Here is a 21,665-nt window from a genome sequence, read left to right as displayed (position 1 = left end):
ATTAATTCAATGAGCACATTTATAGAAAATATATTGTAAGAGATTACATATTGAAATGATCAAGCAATGAAATTGTACAAGGACATTTATGAGGTAAAAGATGCATAGTATTATAAGTAGGCTTTCCTATTTTCAGTTTCTATTTTTGGTAAATTCTGGTGTTTTTTTCCGTGTTTTCAAGTGATTTTAATACCTTACAAAACCAGGGGTTATCAGTGGTTACAAATTTTCTCCCATTAAAAACAACTGAAACAGTGTTTTTCCGGTGTTTATGGAACGTTTTGCTTTTATTATTGCTTGCTTTCTGCACAGATAGCACATGGTATATAGACAGTGTATGTAGTGTATACGAGGTCCAAATACGTTTTTGCAAATCAAACTTATTGTAGTAGACCATACAATACTTCAGTGAGTCTTTGGTCATGTGCGCTCGCTGTTTCCTTCTCATGTAAACTTTTTTCTGTGAAAAGGCCCTCTCAACATTGGCACTTGAGACGGGCAACGCCAAAACAGCCAGTACACAATTTTCTAACTCTGGCCACAGACATAACTTTCCATGCCAATACTGGTGCACTTGAAGATTGCAATTCTCTGGGCAGGTTCTGCAACATTTGCGTTAAAGTGGGCGTTTATGCCCTCAGAGTCATTGAAGCAGTCAAAAATGAAGCAGCACGTTTGAAACTACGGAGAAGATTCCCTTTACGGAAGGAATCTAGAACGTGTACAGAGTACCACAGTGAGGTTTCATTGACTTCTAATGCCATGGTTGGTGAAGTGACATTTCTATGCATCATTGCAAGCCATTTCTCATGCATTATAAAATAAAAGCTCCTTAATTGCTCTTCTACATTGTGTTGCTTACCAAGTGGCAAACACTCTAACATGGAACATGTTGCAGTGCCAAATTCACTGAAGGTGTCGCCCAGCCTACTCTCAAGGAGTTGTTTCACATATACACCAATTATGCTGAACACTTGGCAGACAAGAGTGTTTTCAGACTCTAATTTTGTTATTATGTCCACTACAGCAGTTATGTTTTCCTGTAAAAATCTAAGAATGCAGTAGAGTTTTCTTTTCTTTTCACATCACTATCAAAATGTGACCAAAGATCCTCACATTTCTCGTCTTTGGCCTCATCACTCAGCACAAATTCTATAAACAATTGCCATGTGAATAATATAGCATTCACTGCCCTTTCCCTTTGGACTGTGAACCATCACCTAAGTGTAAGTAACACAGTTGGGATGACTCTTTCTTTGATGCCACAAAAAGCACAAAATGATAAATATTTGCGTTTTAGTTCCCGTGCATAACAAAACAGTGAATCAAAATGGACTAAAAAGTCTAAAGCATTTTTCATTAACTCTAAAGACTGTAAGGATGCTTTCAACATACCATCTAACAAGTGGCAAGGATCTCTTACAGGGAAGCACTTCAGCTCAGGTATCGGTTTTGGCAGGTCATCAAACAACTTTTTCATATACGTAGTTGAATCACTGCAAATACAAACAATATCACTCCAATCTTTGTTGAACTTGGAAAGAACCTTTTTGCAGCAGCATTTCAAGTTCCATGTTTTCCAAGAGTCTGGCATCATATCTCTACTATCCTGGATGCTTGGTGATAGCACTCTTTTTACATATACCGGTCACTATACCTTGCATTGAATGTTTAAAGCCTGAGGTGTTGGCAATTCACCTACTATCAATACTGACTCACTAGAAACTGGGGGTTGATGTATCAAAGGTTTTTACCCATTCTCTGGTAAAATGTGATTACACATAGTAGGAAAGATTCTTATGAAACCAGCTATTTTACTTATCAGTGAAAGAATCAAACGTAGCCAAAATATAAAATATGATTTTGAAATTTCCTGATTCTATACAGTTTATAAAATAATTAAACAAGACCTAAAACATGCTTCTAAACCCTGCAACTTTAGACCCAAGACCACAAAACTGAAAAAATCAAAAGGAAGAAGAAACAATATTTTAGTGACGTCCCTAAATAACAAATTCAAGCAGAATAATGTTAGCCCAGTCTTTCTTGCTGCAACCTTGTATAACAAAGCTACATTGTATTAGGCACATAAGGAAGCAAAAAAATGACTCTGTCACTCTCCTGTTCCTTTCTTTGAATGACATTTAGTTTGTGGTTGTGCAGGTGTTTTTTCGATGTTTATATATTTACACTGGTGAGGGCTATTTCCCTTTCGGTAGGGTTTTATCATTTATTATAGGTTTAAACCTAAAACCGGACTGCCTAATTAAAAGAGAGACTAGATATCCAAAAAAAGGGTTCCATAAAGGAGTGTCCCTATCCTAAATAAAGCATCGAAAGCGACATGGAGATTTCTATGAATGAGAAGGTGTGAGCAACAGATGCACCAAGTTTAAGGTAAGGACCACTGGAATTATGCAGCAGCGGAGCACCAAATTATGTGGCAGGGTTGACTAATTTATGCGACAAGAATAGGCAAATTATGCGACACATTATTTGATAGTATTACTTCATCCGTTTCACATTTTTACACAAGGTACTACTGTCTGGGTGAAGATTTTACCTCATTAGTACCGGTTGTTCAACCAAATACATAAGTAAGTAACAGAAAGATGACTAGTTAACCTTTGTGAAGGTTCTTCGAGGGCCCACAAACACATATTGCAATGTTTTTAGTAACTTTTAATCCATTTGAGCTAGAATAAAAAAACATTTTTGTTAAAATCTGCAGATCATGTATCAGGTGATGGATTATGCGGCAAATGCGCCAAATCCTTTATTATGAGGAAAAACAGCAGGGGCCGCAGAGTTGGATAATTCCAGTGGCCCTGTTTATAAATCTAAATATCAATCTAATACAATAAACCACAAGCATATTGTAACTGACAAGACACAAGATAAGACACCTGCAGATGAGAGAAAAACAAGGCACTGGCAAAAACATTTATGGAGATGCAACATGTGCAACTTGGGCCTGGTTACAAGTTAGGTAACGTTAGATCCAGAATGACTTCTGAAAGAATACAGTTAGAATAATTAAATATATCAAGCACATTAAAGGAAGAAATACAATTTGTAATTAAGGTGAATACATTTATCATAGGGATTATATAGCCACTTACTACTTCTGATTAATAAACGCACACAGATTAATACAGTTAAACTCACGTTGGGTATATAAATTGCATATAAAGGTGTGGAGCTTTAAATTATGCTACTCGAGCTTAAAGGAAGAAACACACATTTTTTAACTCCAGAAAACATATTAACATCCACTCCTTCCGCCATTTTCTAAACTAATACATTCAAAACTGAAATTTATGGATTGAAACACAACTCTGTTTTACTGCTGTTATGATTTCTTTTCTTTCTCCCACAGTGTACTCTCATGTTGCCACTTCACACAGGGCACCCGCAGGGCGCGCACTGACTGTGCAGCATTTCTTTGTGGTGTACAGTTAGTGCAACTCCTAACAGTCTCTTTGGCTCTGCCCTTGTGTCCATAACACAGCGCAGCCACAGAGACAAACTGCTTCCTTAATTTGCATGGGGCCTTGCCCCCATCCAAGTGAGGATATCCCTTTTAGGCAGTGCTTTAAATGGGAAAAAATAAGTGCAGGTACTCATTAGAATAGAGGCGTGGCAAGTGGGCGGGGCTAGGGGCGGGGCAAAGAGCAATATATGATCGTACCCAATGACATCTGTACCAGTTGCACCACATGTCAAAACACACATGAAATGCGTTTATGGCAATAAACCAGATCAACCCATTACACATAATGACATGCTCCTCTGAAGCAGAGCGGAATCTGCCCTGGAGGAGAAACCTAACCTGCGCCTGCCGTGCTGTGGATCAGGGTACCGGCACTCTCCCTGGCTACAGAGAAGTGCCGGTACTGAGGGCAAAAAAAATCGGAAGTGCCGGTACTCAGTACCGGTGAGTACCGGCCCATTTAAAGCACTGCTTTTAGGATAACGCCGGAGGTATACTGGGACTGCGCTATATGTATTACAGAAGGGACTGTACCTTCTGTAGTACCGAAGTGCCCCAGGAGTGCAGAAATCAGGCACACAAGGCTGTTTCACCCAAGGGGCACTTTACAAAGTGCGGGCCCTGGTGCACCATGTAAACCTGAGACATGCAATATGCTTACAGTAGTATAGAATATCTTTGTCTGAATATCGTAAAACAAAAATATTGTGTTTTTAGAATTGTTTGCAAACATATCGCTACAGTGGAGTCAATAATAGAAAATCTATACGATATTATTGTAAATGATGTATAGGACATAATACTAGGGCAGACGTTATCTCTGTACACAATATTCTGTCCTACAACTGTGCATGGAGATTGCTACAACAAGCTGTTAGCACACTGAGCTAACCTTATCATTAATGTTATGAAACTACGCGAGATGATGGAAATACATGTTGAGTATTTTTTCTAAAGCATTCATAAGATGCTAATAAGATTTCTTGACACTAATGAAATCAGTACCACAGCAATGATCCCACGGGCACTGGTTCAAGCAAGGAAAATGGCCCATTTCTGTATTATTGGGGTAGCAAAATACAACAATTATCAGGGCTGGATGGGGCCCTCAGGGCACTGAGCCTCGGTGCATTGCATCTGCTGCACCAATGCTAGCCACGCCCCGGATTGAAATATTTATTATTAGTACACAATTCAATGTGTCCATTTCATTTGCATCATTAATGTTAACACTAAAATGAAACCTCTGACCACGTGACTAACCACCTTCGTAGATGCAGTATTCCACTGAGAGAGCTTGACAATGGATTGGTGCATCTTGCAGCAGCGTTTACGAAAGACATTTGTTACTTTCACTAACACTTTCATTACAGGATCAGTTCTAAAAATGTATACATTTGAAAAGGTGGGTGTGGTTGAGTAAGACAGACCACATGCCAAAAGTGAAAAGGAAATATGGTTGAGGGCAGCTACAAGAGAAAGTCTGCCAGCTTGCGGTTTGGAGGCATTCTCCACCCTTCATAACCTACAAGTTAAACTGAAAGTTGTAAACCTGCATGCATTACTCAAATCATGCTGTTTCTTTCGTCTTCAGAAATTACTATTTGTGACATGTGCAGCAACGACCATTTAAATAAATAAGTATTGGTAAAGCCAATTGGGCTGATTTTAATGTGCTACTATGGGTAAGCTTTGCATACATGGGCAGAGACTTTTTATACCATGTTTCTGTGCAACCTGCCTGTTTCTCTTACTCCTATGTCTGAGCCCATTAAAATAAAAACTGGGTCACCATGAACCCAGGCAATGAACATAGGTCACATAGATAGGAAGACCTGAAAAAAACAGGACGAACAGAAACACAGCACAAAACATCTTTAAGAATGTGTTCATGCCAATGTTTGCATGCATTAGCCCCAGTGCTTGAAATGGAAAAATAGAAGTGCAGGTTCTCTGTAGCAGAGTACCTGCTTGTTTATGAGGAGAGCCGGTACTCTCCAATTAAAGGTATTGCATTTCTCTTGAGAAGTGCCGGAACTCTCTCTCTCAATTAAAAAAGTGCCGGTACTCCGTACCGGACTGTACCGGCCCATTTAAAGAACTGATTAGCCCAATGAAGTCAGGCCTGTTGGGGTGTGTGTGTTGAGGAAAATCACATCCTGGGGACGCTTGTGTAAACCGATGGAGGGGACAGAAGTGAAACTAAAGGGCCCTAGGTGATTTGCGGCTGCCGCCGCCCATGTCATTCCTCTCGTGCCCGGAGGTGCCTATTTGAACTGTTGGGGGCTCCCGCTGTGTGGGATGACCATGTAAACTGACGGAGGGGGGCAGAAGTGAAACTACGGGTTACAAGGAGATTTGCGGCTGGCGCCGCCCACGTCGCAATATTTGATTTTGGTGGGTTGTGCTCATTATGTTGCGCGTATGCAGGGGTGCGCAGTGAACTCTCCCCATTTAGGTCACTGACCATGGTTTGGCCCGCGTAGCGTGAGTTATTAAATGGTTGTGTGCGTGTGTCTGGCATCAGAGCCGAGACACATGAGCACTACGTAACGAAACATCACGTTGTGTGTGTGTTGCTTTATTTACGGCCTACGCCACGAGGCTCGCACACTCATCACTGTGCCCGCAGCATGCTATAAATCCCCAGACTTGGCTAGTCATACAGATAGCCCAGACACAACATTTGGCGACGAGGGTGCTACTGAGACACGAGGCATTTGGCAGCGGCCGCTCACCAGTGTTGATGTGTGCACGGTGCTCATGCTGCAGTAGTGCCTCACCCACCTGCTGCCTGTAACGCCTGCTGGGTGTTATCAGAGTGCCATCGTCGAGTGCTGCCTGCTGATCTGGTCGATGGTGATTGAGGCTGAGGTCACATATGCACACAGCCAACTGTGAGTAGCGGCAATTCAGTGCACGGAAAACCATAGCTGTCTTGGGACGCAGTCACAATAAGTGTCGTCCAGGGTGCCATACCGGTGACACAGCGCCAAGCACGCCATGGCGCACATCCCTGCCATAGAGCCATTTGTGGTAGAGGGGCACCGTCTGCTCAGGCCCGAGGTGGAGAGAATGGGTGGAGCGGGTGCTCCTATTCTTCGAGGCCACGAAGGTCGACAATGAACAGAAGAGGGCCATGAATTTGCATCTTGGAGGGAAGGATGTTTTTTTTGGGTGGAGTTTTGTATAGCATAATCTTGACCCGAAGCCATCAGAGCGCTTCACAAAATTTGCATATCAGTAGTTATAGGTTTACAGATTAAGGTAGACATAGAGGCCAAAACAATGGCGGTACGTGAGAAAGACATAAGACGGCATGATTATCAGTTTCAATATGTTTGTTATGCTGTGAGACAAAACTTAAAGATGTGATTAAGCATTGTGCTGACTTGTTTCCCGGGACGGAGGAAATTAAGTAAAATCTAAATAACTTTTTAACAATAAATGATAAACAATACATTAACTTGTATAGATACATAGCTTTGCAAACAATGCAGGTCATGAGAACATGAATCTCAGCTTGGATCCCGACTTAAAGTATAAAAGGTAAAGAGGTAAAGAAAAAATTGTGCTGCAAGCTCTTATATCTATATAAGATAGCCAAGACAGTGGTGAAGCAGCACCAAATACTCATCTCACACTTATCACAGCACTCAATGCTCACTTTGAGCCCATGGCGAATCCCGACTATGAATGTTTCGTATTCAGGCAAACCAGACAACAGCCTGAAGAGTTTCTAGATGTGTTTCATGCACTTTTCAAGGAGTTGGCCAGCACTTGTGGTTTTCAGGATGAGACAGAGGAGATCCGAGGCCAAGTCATTCGGGTGTGTGTGTCCGCGAAACTGAGGGAGTGCCTTCTGGAAGAATCAGGAAAGTCGCTGGCAGAGATACTTACCATGGGATGAACAAAAGAACTCTCAAAGGCACGGCAACACATATGCAGGCTGCGCTACAGGCTCCCACCAAGACTTAACCAGTGAATGCAGTCATCCAGAATGCTGCGCCATCATCAACAAGGATAGCACGAGGCCCGAGAACGCGTTTGTGTGGGTACTGTGGGGGACCCTCACATTGGCCGTCAAAGTGTCCAGCGAGGGGAAGGAAGTGCACGGCATGTGGCAAAATTAACCACTTCATGACGGTATGTTGATCCAGTAGAGGACGAACAGTGAGGTCCCAGGTGAACGTGATCCTGGAGACACAGGAACAAGGCAGTGATATGGACGATGATGATCAAGAAGAACACACGGTGCACTCGGTGTTCACCGTAGGGTCAGCAGCAAATACTCAGAGTTGGTTGCTGCAGTGCCAGGTTCTGGCCCGGGGACGTCCTTCGACTGCGATCGTAGATACATCATGCCTGCGAAGTATACCAAGAGATGACACCTCATCCACCATTGACACCTGCCAAGACAAAAGATTTTGCCTATGGAGAATCCAAACCCCTAGCCATTAGGGGAAAGTTCAGAACCACCATAGCCTATGACGAGCAGGAAGTGGAGGCGCTGATATATGTAACGGAGGAAGGACACGGAATGTTGCTCAGGTGCAAGTCAGCAGAGGCCCTGGGTATAGTCACATTTGCCTTCGGAATACACCAAGAAGGGGTGAGTCAAATAGTAGAAGAATTCCCGAAAGTGTTCAATGGCATTGGGTGTCTACGGGACATGCAGATACACCTCTACATCGACCCCTCGGTGCAGCCAGTGGCCCTTCAACACAGGCGAGTTGTATTTCATTTGAGACCCCTGGTATTAAAGGAACTACGCAAACTCGAAGAAGCGGGGATTATTGAAAAGGTGAAGGGCCCGACTCCATGGGCATCACCAATTGTGGTTGCAAGAAAGCCCAATCAACCGAGGTAGGTGAGAATCTGCGTAGACATGCGAATCCCCAATACTGCAATCAAAAGGGAAAGGCATTTGACTACGACCATTGATGACCTGATAGGGGAACTCAGTGGAGCCTGCTGGTTCTCAAAACTTGACCTTCGGGCTGGATATCATCAACTTGTCCTAGACGAACAGTCCCGATACATCTCAACATTTTCCACATATGTCGATTGAGATGCTACAAGAGGTTACGTTTTGGAACATCGAGTGCCATGGAGGTATTCCTAAATACCATCAAAGAACTTCTTACTGACCGCCCAGGAACAGTTAACGTCAGCGATGACATTCTGGTCCACACAAAGCGCAAGGTGCTCTAGAGGATACAAGACTCTAAACTCACGCTACATAGAGATAAATGCAAGTTCCTTCAACAGAGGCTGCAGATTTTTGGATACATATTCTCAGCCGAAGGAGTGGTTCCTGACCCCGAAAAATTAAAAGACATCAAAGAGACCCCAGCTCCCACCAATGTGGCAGAGATGCGCAGCTTCCTGGGGATGGTCACCTACTGTGGTAGATTCATCAAGGATTTATCCTCGCTGACCACACCATTGAGAAGGCTGATCAAAGCGTCTGTCTCATGGGTTTGGGGCCCGGAACAAGAGGCTGTCTTCCCAGCTACCAAAGACGCACTGTCAAACACCACCACACTGAGGTACTTTGATCACAGACAGCAGACTCAAGTGCAGTTGACGCCGGACCAAATGGTCTAGGAGCAGTTCTCCTAAAAAGGCCAAAAGAGGAAGATGAGTGGGCCCAGTGGCATTCACCAGCAGATCATTGACTGCTACCGAACAAAGGTATTCCCAGATTGAAAAAGAAGCAATTGCAGTGCATTGGGGGCGCCGGCACTTCCATTTATATGTTTATGGAAAACCGTCTCTGGTCACCACTGACCACAAGCCTCTTATTCCTCTATTCACTGGAACGGCATCCAAACCTCCACCTCGCATAGAGAAAATGGATGCTGCAGTTACAGGAAGACAATTGTACGATTGAATACCACCCGGGAACAAGCAATCCACCAGACTATTTATCTCGTCATCCCAGAGAAGCTACACTCATTGAGATGGAGGATGCAGAGGAGACTGAGGAATATGTTTGGTACGTAGCGGACAGATCACACCCTTTGCCCATATCTCTAGCAGAGCTGTGCGAAGCAACCGGACAGGATGAATGCCTACAAAAATCATTAAATGCAGTGAAGACCAACACATGGCATCCCCTCAGAAGTCAAGGGGTAACGTTCACTCCTGCGGCTAGGAAGGAAATCAAGAGCCTGTACCAAGTGAGGCATGAACTAAGCGCCGATCCTTTAATTTAATTCCTTTAACACTAGTGGACCGAGTGGTCAGGTTGGCACATGCTGAACACCAAGGAATGGTGAAAACCAAAGGCAGACTCAGAACTAAAGTCTGGTTTCGTCTTATGGATGACAAAGTGGAAGAGGTGGTCAGATCATGTCTGTGGTGCCAAGCGACAGGTGAACCGAGTCCTCCAGCACTTATTGTGACAGAATGGTGACCCAAAGGCCCATGGCTGAGCACAAGCATGGATTTTGGGAGTCTCACAGATGGGAGACATTCCATGGCGGTAATAGAGGATTACTCAAAGTAACCGGAGGTAGATGTACTGTCCTCCCTGAGCGCGGGAGAAGTAATCCCAAAGCTGGAAAAAGTCATAGCCACCCATGGGCTCATCAAAGAGATTAAAACTGACAATGGTCCACCATTTCAGGGGCAGGAATTCACATCGTACCTGACATCTCTAGGAATTGTGCACAAAAAGATAACCCTGAAATGGCTACAAGCAAACAAAGAAGCAGAGCGCTTCATGAGAACTTTGAACAAGGTTATCCACATAGCAGTAGCAAATGGTGATTCCGTGGAACAGTCCATGTATTCCTTCCTTAAGGATTACAGGCAGACTCCCCATACCAACAAGGGTCATGCTCCAGGGCACTTATCTATGGGGCGAGTGGTGAGGGACTCCATTGCCCATCACCCAGATGGGTCCCAGAGAAAGTGAATGATAGAACTGTGGAGTGTAGAAGGAAACAGGCTAATGATCAAATCAGTAAGTGGCGCAGAGCTGAAACTTCTTAAGTTAAAGAAGGGGACCTAGTGCTTGTCCAAGACCGACACCAAGGCAGCAGATTCCGACTGCCATTCAAAAAGGATCCATGGTGCATTGTTCAAGTTCGTGGCATGCAAGTCACGGTCAAGAAAGGCCAGGAACTGCTCACCAGAAATGTGTCAGCGTTCAAGAAGGATCATGGGCGTCCTAGCATGGAGAGGATCCTCCGGATGAAGGTTCCTGTGACCGAGTCAGGGAAGAATGGTCAGAAGGTGATCCTGATACACTGGGAGCGGAAGGTGTAGAAGTGTCTACACAATCCCAGGAAGCCAGTCAGGAGTCGTCTGAGTCTCCTGTGATCACTGAAGAGAACAGTGAGTGTCGGGAGAATCGTGCTCAATATAAACTGAGAACTAACCCTGTGCCGTCCAGTAGACTAAGGGACTATCACTGTTGAGAGATTACCTGATGGGACATCGTGTTCTGCATGTTCCTGAGGTCCATTTGAATGGTAGGACTGTTTTTCTCTAAAGCAATTGTTTCAGTTATATTTGTTGGACTCTAATTTTGGGGAGGAACGTTGTATCACTCATCCCGATACTAGATTTTAGGGGGTTGTGCTCATTATGTTGCACGTACGCAGGGGTGCGCAGTGAACTCTCCCTATTTACATCACTGACCATGGTTTGGCCCGCGTAGCGCGAGCGTGAGTTAATAAATGGTTGTGCCGTTGCGTCCGGCGTCAGAGCCGAGACACACAAGCACTACGAAACATCACGCTGTGTTTGTGCTTGCTTTATGTACGGCCTATGCCACGCGGCTCACGCACTCATCACGGCACCTGCAGCGCGCTATAAATGCCCGGACTTGGCTAGTCATACAGATAGCCCAGAAACAACAGGGCCAGGGCACATGCACAGGACGTGTCTGGGCGCATGCGCAGGATGTGCCTGGGCGCATGCCAGGGCCAAGAGCGGGCCAAGAGCAGGCCCATCTGTGTCAGTCAGATTCCAGAGCATGCTGGGCTGGGTTTACACTTTTAGAGGTTCTTTGTTTTAAAATGTTATTTTATTTTTTTATAATGGGTAAGCGAAAGGCACCAGGGGCTGGTATATCCTCTCATACTACCACTGCAATTGATACTATGTTGGCCAAAGCAGTTGGAACAATTTCAGACGAAATAGTATTGGTCGAGCACAGACTCTCTTTGGATTTGGGTGACCCCCAAAAACACTTTGTAGTTGAGGCAGACTTTCCCTCCTTATTACAGCTCAATCTGTTTCACATACACCATATTTACTAAATACCTCTCCAGTAGGATAGAAGGTCCCTCGATTCTGCTACTGCCCCCACATACTTAAATTCATCTAAAACTCTATGTATTAATCAGCCGGCAAAAAAAAAGAGAAAACCAGCAATGACTACCAGAGGGGCTACTGCAGCAGTAGTGTCTAAAAAACAATCATTGAGAAGCCTCGAGAAGAGCTTACTTTCACATTGGTCTAAACTACACTGTGAGTCCCAGGCATCTCAAACAGAAGGAATCTCCTATGTAGAAGAACACAGGGACATGTTCACTCTACTCAATTCGATGTTTCACCAAAAACTTTACCCAATTAAAAAGTGTCCGAAATCAATTGAGAAATTATTAGCCAACTGGTATGACAACAACAAATATAATCTAATTTAACCAACAGCAGTCCCAACGTATACGCTAACCAGATGCTAACACACTCAGATTGTCCTCAAACAAGGTTGGATAGTGGTGCTGATATGCCTAAACCACAGAGGGAGCCCACCCCCACTAATGTACTTCATTCAAGAAGGAATTTGGTTACACAATCAGATGATTATATTGTTATCAAACCAGCCAAAGAAATGGCGCCCACGAGATTCGAACGTACCGATCACCATGGAGGAGCAGAGGAAGCGACAGCGCAAAGATACATTGAATCTCACTCCAGCAGCTTGCCATTATGTTTTGATATTGGCTGGTGTCCCTCCACTGAAGACAAGAACTGGATTTTATTAATGTACCAAACCCTATATTTTTTGAATTAACAACATTTCTTGTCCTATTATCCAAAAGGGTTATTACTCATGGTCATGAATTGTATCTGTGCATTGCTGGCGCTTTTAATGTTAATTTTCCTAACAATAGAAATACTCTAGGTCCAACGAGGTGAGGGTCGGTCTTAAGAAGTCAGGAGTTGGAAACAATAGTGGAACCCATGATTTAGTTGATGTCATGGGAATTGTAGGGAGGATATAGTTACCCCACCCACAGGTAAAGGTAGAGGGCCCCCCTCCCCGATTGATTTCATATTTATCACAAGGACCCTTGAGAAGATCTTGTTATATGGTTTGGGAATATATGATGTTACAACGCATGCAATTACAACTCATGCTTTTACAACGCAGTCTTTACTTCGCAACTACCATTACATTGCATGATTTTACAACGCATGCCATTACAATTCATACCATTACAACACATACCATTACAACGCATACCATTACAACGCATAATACTTTAAGGGCAACAGTAGGGTAAGTGTTGGATAGTGTAGGGGTAAAAATTACTATTCCCCCTCCAGTGAGTGCAACAGTAGGGTAAGTGTTGGATAGTGTAGGGGTACAAATTACTAAGTGTTGGATAGTGTAGGGGTAAAAATTGCTATTCCCACTCCAGTGAATGCAACAGTAGGGAAAGTGTTGGATAGTGTAGGGGTAAAAATTACTATTCCCATGTACCCCATAACCCATACCCACCCTAATACTAACAAAATCTCCTTTACTTACCTTATAATGTGTTGTATTGGCATGCGTTGTAATGGTATGCATTGTAATGGCATGCGTTGTAGTGACATGCGGCACAGGGTCAAGACTGATTTGCATATGGCCATGTCTAAACTGGGGTGGTGTAGTGGGCAAAAGAACGATGGATTTAACCCAGATCTCTTGACTGGGGGAGAATGTCTGCATTGTCAGCATTCCGTCCATCAATTGTTTGTTGTAACGCTTTTCGCCCTAAGTGGGATGGGTATTCCCAGACGTGGGACCCGTGCTCACTACGCCACTGGAGTCAAGCTATCCTGGCTGATGACGGCTGATAGCCAGAAACCGGTCCTAGGATGCTTGATTCCGGTCCAGGGAAGACATGGCTTGGCAGTTCGGGCTGGACTGTTCCCATGAGGCACAGGGTCAAGACTGATTTGCATATGGCCATGTCTAAACTGGGGTGGTGTAGTGGGCAAAAGAACGATGGATTTAACCCAGATCTCTTGACTGGGGGAGAATGTCTGCATTGTCAGCATTCCGTCCATCAATTGTTTGTTGTAACGCTTTTCGCCCTAAGTGGGATGGGTATTCCCAGACGTGGGACCCGTGCTCACTACGCCACTGGAGTCAAGCTATCCTGGCTGATGACGGCTGATAGCCAGAAACCGGTCCTAGGATGCTTGATTCCGGTCCAGGGAAGACATGGCTTGGCAGTTCGGGCTGGACTGTTCCCATGAGGCACAGGGTCAAGACTGATTTGCATATGGCCATGTCTAAACTGGGGTGGTGTAGTGGGCAAAAGAACGATGGATTTAACCCAGATCTCTTGACTGGGGGAGAATGTCTGCATTGTCAGCATTCCGTCCATCAATTGTTTGTTGATGCGCTGTAATGGCATGCATTGTAATGGCATGCGATGTAAAGGCAGTTGCATTGTAACAGTTGCGTTGTAAAGGTAGGTCGTTGTAATGACAGCATTGTAAAGGATGTTTCCCATGGTTTGGTTGTTGAATCCACCTTTAGTGATAGCAACCCTCTCGAGGTCCCTCTTTTAACGGCCCAGAGGACGATCTATAAGATGGGGAGAATACGTGATCCAGCTCGAACTCAAGAAAAAATTATGAAAGAGAATAGGAGACTCTTGGAGATATGTTTATCAGAACTGGATAGCGCGAATTGTATAGAGGGTGCTATTAATGATCTCTGTCTAGCGATAAAAAATGCTCTTTTATGATCAATAAGGCCACTGAAAAAGATGCACGGTTAGTTTGATAATGAATGTACAGTAGCTAACTGACATTTAAGAATTGCATTAAGTTAAAAAAAACAGAGATCAAGAACTAATTGTTACCCCGAGAAAACATTATAATGTTGTCACGGCTAAGCGTTGGCAGCAAGTCTAAGCAAACCAATGGGAATCACTATCATATGCAGCCAGAATGAAAGATAGTAAACATTTATATGAGACGTAAAAATCTGACAATCTCCCCGATTTCCTGTGATATGACTAGTAAATCTTGGGAAGAACATTTCAGTAAAGTCTTTGTGGCTCCCCCGATCAATGATATCTTTGATATTGACAGTAGGAAACTGACCGAGGTTAGGGTGACAGTGGACGAGGTAGAAGAGGCCCTTATCCAAAGCATGGGAGGTAAAGCTCCAGGGCCTGATGGTGTATCAATTGTTTTTTCATACTTAATATCCACCTTTGGTCTTCCATCCTAACTAATGTGTGCAACAACCTGGCACACACAGATGTTCTAGATTCCTGGCGCACTTCTATTATTGTCCCTATATTTAAGAAGAGTAACCGTGAAGATGCCAGTTGTTATGGACCGATTTTGTTGATCGATAAAACTGTTAAAATTCTGGGACGTGTAATCTATAATAGAATTCAGGAGTGGGCCCAAGCAGAATCCATCTTACACTCCTCCCAGCATGGATTCAGAAGTGAGATTGGGACAATTGAGCAATGCGCCAATTTGAATCTGATAATAGGCAAACATACCTAAATAGGCAAACATACATAAAGCATGTGCCGTTATGGATTTAAGCGCCACTTTTGACTTTGTTAATCAAACCAAATTATGGCGCATGTTACTGCTTAAGGGTTTGTGTGCCACCCTCGTCCACTTTCTTGCTTATCTCCATAGGAATATGAAAGCCAGAGTTTGACTAAATGAAAACTGGTATGTGTCTAGGGATATTGGGATTGGCAGGGGAGTTCGACAAGTGTGTGTGCTTGCTCCTCTTTTGTTCATATTATATATTAATGATTTGCACTCCGCCCTCGTTCAGATAACTAGTGACGTCCCATCTGTTAAAGGGAACCCCCTACCCACACTTTTATATGCCTACGACGCTGTGATAATGGTTTATACCCCTAAAGCACTGCGTCTCCTGGTAGCTGCGTTTACTGATTATATGAACGACTTAGACATCTGAACCAATTTTCCAAAATCGCACATCAAGGTGAAAATACCCTATCAAGTGTCTAGACCTTTCCATATTTGGGAGTCATGTTTTCTGCCTCTGGAACCTGGTCACCTAGTATAGTAGAATGTAGTTTTCAAGGGCAATTGGCTCACTGTTTTCCCTCCCCTGTTTTCCCTCCCCAAACTCATGGTGGGGGGCAACTGAAAGCCATGTTGCAAATTTATACATCTCAATGTGTCCCCACTGCCACCTATAAGTTCTCAAATTTGGGGGGTTACAAATTGTGAAATGTTACAAAATGAAGAAAATAGATTCTGTAGGAGACTACTAGGAGTAACAATTTCTTCTCCTCATATTATTTGCCATAAAGAGTTAAACCTTTCATACATAACTGATTTCATTAGAGTGAGCCCTTTACTATTTTGGTTATCTATTTGGAACAATGAGAAGGCTGCCCTTACAAGAGATATAATAACTGATTGCCATTCCTGTGATAACGGCCTCTGAATTCTGTGGTTGGCATACCTTTAATCTGAATTAGGTAAAATTGGTATGCCGAGGGCTTTTACAGAGACAGATTTGTGTTCTGGTTTTAATAAAAGGGAAGTAGTTACAGCTTTTTAGGAATAAGCACAGGAAAGAAGCCTTAAAGGTGCAGAAGGGAAACCTATGATTTCTGCATATCTGTCTTTGTGTGTTTCGCCGGCATCTCCCGTGTACTTAGGCCAGCCTTCTGGAAGATGGGAACACTCTTTGTTATTTAGGTTTTGAGCTGACACCATCAAATATTTATTGTGTTTTCCGCTAGGGTATCAGGCAAATCTTGCTGCTATTCCTTGCAATAGTAAGACAGGCCAAACTATATATCATTTTTTATTGTCTTGAAAATTTTATGTATTTTTCCCCAAATGTTTTGGATCCTCTTTTTGAAAGGAAAGACCATGACGTCAGGCAATGCAGAGCTATGATCTTATCTGTAATTCAATTGACCAACCATGAAGCATGTTTACATGTAGGTTCATTTTTAAGACATGCTGTGAGAGCACATGGCACTTTATTACTTTAGTTATGTGCTGCAATGTTCAATTGCCTCCTTTCCTATATAGTGTAGAGCTTTGTTTTTATTTGATATCCAACTCTCTGAGAAATGAAACATGCAAATATGTTGGATCACTCCAAGGCATGCTGTGAAGGCACTTGGCACTTTACTTTCTTTACCAATTGCTGCAATTTATAATTTCCCTTCTGATAATATGTAATCATATTTTTCAGAATATGACATTTTTATCGTTATATGTATTTTACGTTTATGAATGGACACCTTCCAAATAAAGTGTTAATTCTAATTCGCATCCTGTGTAGTGTCATTATTGTGGAAAAGAAAGGTGCAATATAATGGGACTTTTTTTAACTAAAGAAATACATTTTTTGCGGAATATGTGGATGTCTTTATCTTTTTCCTAGTAGATTTTGAAATCTCCTCGGAAGAGCTCACCACAAGAGAAGGTGAGCTGATCCGTGATACGAGCAAGGCAACTATTAATAAAAACAATTTTTGCTGCAATGTTCAATGGTTTAGGTGTCATTTGTAATCTTCAGATTGAGGCACTAGCTTGAGGAGGAGTTTAATGAGTAACTGATTATGTATTTAGGGGATTCCATGTTAATAAAGGCAGCAACACTTTTTTGTGTTCTATCAATATGCAAAACTGGCGGTAAAATAGTTATATGAAGAATGAGCAGTAACTGAAATAGCATCAAAATCAAATATTTGAGGACAGCATATATAGAAGTTGTATTACAATCAGCAGACTTGCAATTCAGGAGAGCAGTTTTGATGTGGAGGAGATGGGTTGCTGAATTAAGGGGAGGTAATTATCTGAATCTTCAATTGAATTCAATTTATAAAGCGATCCTGGTGCTTAGGGAGAGAAGCTCAGGTGAATTAGATTAGTCCACTTGAGAAAAACTAGTTTTTAACTTATTCCTGAATAACAATTGATATGAATGAATGAAATGAGTTTTGTCATGCGCAAACTTTGCCCAATGGGCGTCAAGGCGCCTAATTCAAATAATACAGCTCGCAAATCAAACCAGCATTCTCTCATTGGTAGGCTTTGGTAAAGTACCACGTCTTAAGGGCCTTTTTGAACAGATCAATTGAGGGAAGGGTTTTGACCTCAATTGGAAGAGAGTTCCAGAGCTTAGGAGCGGCAACAGAAAAAGCTCTTGCTCCCCATCTGGCTAGCCTTGTGCGGGGCACTACCAGTTGAAATAACCCAGCAGATCGAAGAGATCTGGTTGGGATATAGCGGGTAAGCAGAGACCCAAGTGCATCGTCCGTGCCAGCCGCAAGAGCTCTGTATGTAAGACATAGAATCTTAAAAAAGACTCTATGCTGAACAGGGAGCCAGTGAAGATCTCTCCTAGCAGTCGTGGCTGAAGATGCCAAGGGAAGGGCCAGAACAAAACGTGCTGCAGCATTCTGCACGATTTGCAGTCGATGGATAAGGCCCTTGTTGGACTCCACATACAGGGAGTTGCAATAATCGAGCCTGGAGCCAACAAGAGCGACTGCAATCTGCTTACGAGCCTGGAGAGAAAGATAGTTACGGATCCTATTTAGAATCCTGATAACACCCCAGCATGTGGCCACGGTCCTATTTACTTGGAGCATCATAGAGAGTGAGGTGTCAAAGACCACGCCGAGATTTCTGGCTGATTGGGAGGGAGTGGGGCAGGTGCCAAGAGATGAAGGTCACCACTCGCTCGACCAAACATCTTGGTCTTTCACAAAGACCAAGACCTCTGTCTTGTCGCCGTTTAGCTTTAGGGAATTGATGATCATCCAATCTACCACATGCTGCATGCATGACCTAAAGCTAATGGCGGATGTATGGACAGAGGAATGAGCCAGTGACACCATGATCTGGGTGTCGTCGGCGTAGGACACCACCTCCATCTCCTGCGATCTTACTAGTCTAGCAAGGGGGGCCACATAGATGTTAAACAGGGTCGGACTAAGGGCCGACCCCTGTGGCACCCCACATTGCAATGACTTGGCAGGGGAGAGGAAATTTCCAAGCTTTACTCTCTGTTCTCTGCCAAGGAGAACGGAGTTAAGAAGATTCAAGGCCGGCCCAGTAACCCCTGCCTCCCTAAGCCGAGATGTTAAAATGGCGGGAGACAGGGTATCGAACGCGGCTGTGAGATCTAATAGGACCAGTATTGTAGTTTGGCCACTATCCACTTTACGTCGGATGTTGTCTACTACAACAGTGAGTGCGGATTCGGTACTGTGGTACTTTCTGAATCCGTGCTGTGTGTTATCAAGATACTCACTGGTCTCAAGAAAAGTAGAGAGATGGGAGTTGAGGTGTGCCTCCAATATTTTTGCAGGGGCCGGGAGCAGAGAGATTGGCCTGAAGTTTTTAAGAAGGCCAGGATCCAAAGACGGTTTCTTAAGGAGAGGCTTTACAATAGCCTTCTTCCACACTGGTGGAAAGGAACCCTGGACAATAGCACTATTCATGACTTCCAACATGGGCGGAAGAATGCTGTTTCTGCACTCCTTCAGTATTTTTAGCGGTAAAGGATCCATTGGGGAGGAAGATTTAGTCCTATCGAGTAGGAGGTTCAGTCCTTCCAAAGACAATAAGGGAAATTGCCTGAATAGTTTGGAAGGGCCTTCACCCAAAGTGTCCAGACTGGCTATAGCAGAAGGAATATCCTTATCCAAGGAGTGGCATTGGGCTTCTAAGGCGATGTGAATGTCCGAGATTTTGCTGTGAAAGAAGTCAGAGATGTTATTACAAAGATCCTGAGAGCTAACTACAGGATCAGGGAGTTGGAGAGAGCATAGTGAATCAGCAATTTTAAAAAGTTCCCTGGATGAGGTTAGGGAACCTGTAAGATTGGAAAAGTACTCCTGCTTTTCCACTACAACTCTCTGTTTGTAGTCCCGTAAAGCGGACTTATGACCCTCTCGATCTTTTGGATCCCAGGATTTCCTCCAGCTTCTCTCGCTGCACCTACACCCCTGCCTTAGGCGTCTCAGATGTTCAGAGAACCAGGGTGCAGTGGGTTTCTGCCGAGCTACATATCGAAGGGAGGCGGGGGCAAGCTTTTCCACTGCATTGGTAATAGAGTCCATAAGTTCTTGAGCTGCCTCATCCGCATCCTTCAAGGAGAAAGATTCCGAGATCCGAATGTGAGAAGCAATAGTGTCATCGGTAATATTTCTAAAGTTTCTCCTAAGAGTAAATGAAGTAGCGACATGATTAGCTAAGGGCAGGGCAGGAAGAGCAAGTTCAAGCGGTACTGCAAAATGATCTGTCCAGGCCAACGGCAGAGGCGGGCCAGTAGATAGCCTAGAATCACTAGAAAATACCCCATCAAGAATATGGCCAGCCTTGTGTGTTGGGCTGCTCACCAACTGAACGAGGTCACAAGCTCCGAGTGACTCAATTAATGTCAGGGTATCCTTTGAGTTGATTTCATCAAGATGGAAATTGAAATCACCCAAGATGGAAAGATAGGATTTTCCAAAATAAGGTTCTAGGATTCTGAGGAGATCTGAAGAAAAACTAGCCCTAGGGCCGGGTGGCCTGTATATGAGTATCCCAGTGAAAGAGACAGATGGAGCACACAAAATGCAAAAATAGAGTGCCTCAAAGCGATCTCCAGGCATTGATAGAGATTTAACAGTGCAAGAAAAAGAAGATTTAAAAAGAACGGCAATTCCTCCACCTCTACGCAGTGGTCTATCCTGCCTATGGAGAGAATAGCCATCAGGAATGGCCAAGAGTAGATCGTGACCGGAGGAATCCGAAGCCCAGGTCTCCGTGATAAAGACCCAGTCCGGCTGTCTTTCTTCCACAAATTCGTGGAAGGCAACATTGTGCTTGATCAGCGATCGCGCATTAATTAGGAAACCGGTTTTAGGCAGCGAAACAGAAAGGCATCCCGAGCGCGAATGGGATCTAATAGTACTGGGAGCGGGGCAGCGAAAGGAAACCTTACATGTCATGCATCGCTGGGAATGTAAGATGCCTTCAGAAGAAAAGTGGTGAGAGCATCGCTGCACTGATGGTCTAAAAGCCATGAGTTCCGACATAGAGTATTGCCTAGGCACCTCATAGAGTGGAGGGGGGGTGCCAGCCGAGTCCAGCCCGCCCTGCAGCCCGTCCTCAGTGCGGACGGGCGCAGACGGGCTGAACTCAGGCGTAACTCCGGCGGAAGTCCGGCGATCCCGCTGCGCGATGACGCTGCGCGTAGGCATGGCTGCTATTTATGTTGGTCGAGCCTCCTAAATGAGGACTAGACCGCGATGTGGCTCACCCCTCACCTAATATGGCCGCCAATGAGACAATGGCGAGGGACCCGCGAAATGCGGTGCTTTTCCAAATTACCGTGCAAGTAAGGATGACAGCATGCAGGTAAGCGTGGCCGGCAATGTTAAAAACAGGGGAAAAATAGTGCTAACCAAAAATAACCTAGACGACAAAACGGGAGTTTTAAAATAAGCAGGAGCTACACAATGACAAAGCGCTGCAAGGAAATGCGCCGAGATATGTTTAACTCCTGATGGAAGGTGGTTACGAAGTTCCAGTATTTAAAAGAAAATCCACCAATGTGACTTCACTCAAATCATGGTGTCACCATCTGGTTGGCTGCTGTAGAGCACAGACAACATGAGGGAACATTGAATCAAAGCATATGTCTAAGGGAGCTGGGTTGAGTATTGCTAAGAACATGGTGAACTAGGCAGAGAGAAGTAAAAACAGACTGTTTGTGGAAAGTAATCCAATGGAAATTCTTAAGATGAGATGATAGTAGCAAACGGGGAGGAAGATGAGGTGGGCAGCCACATTTTTAATGATTTGTAGACTTTGAGAGAGAAGACTGAGGTAAAGAGACTTCCCATAATCGAGATAGACAGGAAATAATTGTGAACTGTAATGCTAAAACGGGGAAGAAAGG

At 43.9% G+C, this 21,665-nt stretch overlaps 1 protein-coding gene across 3 annotated transcripts in view; it reads right to left on the bottom strand.

Annotated features, from left to right (window-relative positions):
* The window catches only part of GPR132 (G protein-coupled receptor 132), a 182,666-nt gene that overhangs the window by 5,397 nt on the left and 155,604 nt on the right, over positions 1 to 21,665 (bottom strand). Inside the window, exon 1 of one of the 3 annotated variants that reach the window (XM_085626230.1) lies at positions 1,396 to 1,497. The exons of the other annotated variants lie outside the window; for them this stretch is intronic. The gene's annotated coding sequence lies outside the window, so the exon portion shown is untranslated. Of the gene's footprint in view, positions 1 to 1,395; positions 1,498 to 21,665 lie in introns of those variants that run through there. 3 annotated transcript variants of the gene reach the window in all.

The sequence above is a fragment of the Triturus cristatus genome, chromosome 9 (assembly GCF_964204655.1).
Source record: "Triturus cristatus chromosome 9, aTriCri1.1, whole genome shotgun sequence".
Classification (NCBI taxonomy): Eukaryota; Metazoa; Chordata; class Amphibia; order Caudata; family Salamandridae; genus Triturus; species Triturus cristatus.
The sequence above is the reverse complement of the archived record's forward strand: the minus strand, read 5'-3'. Positions and strand labels throughout refer to the sequence as shown.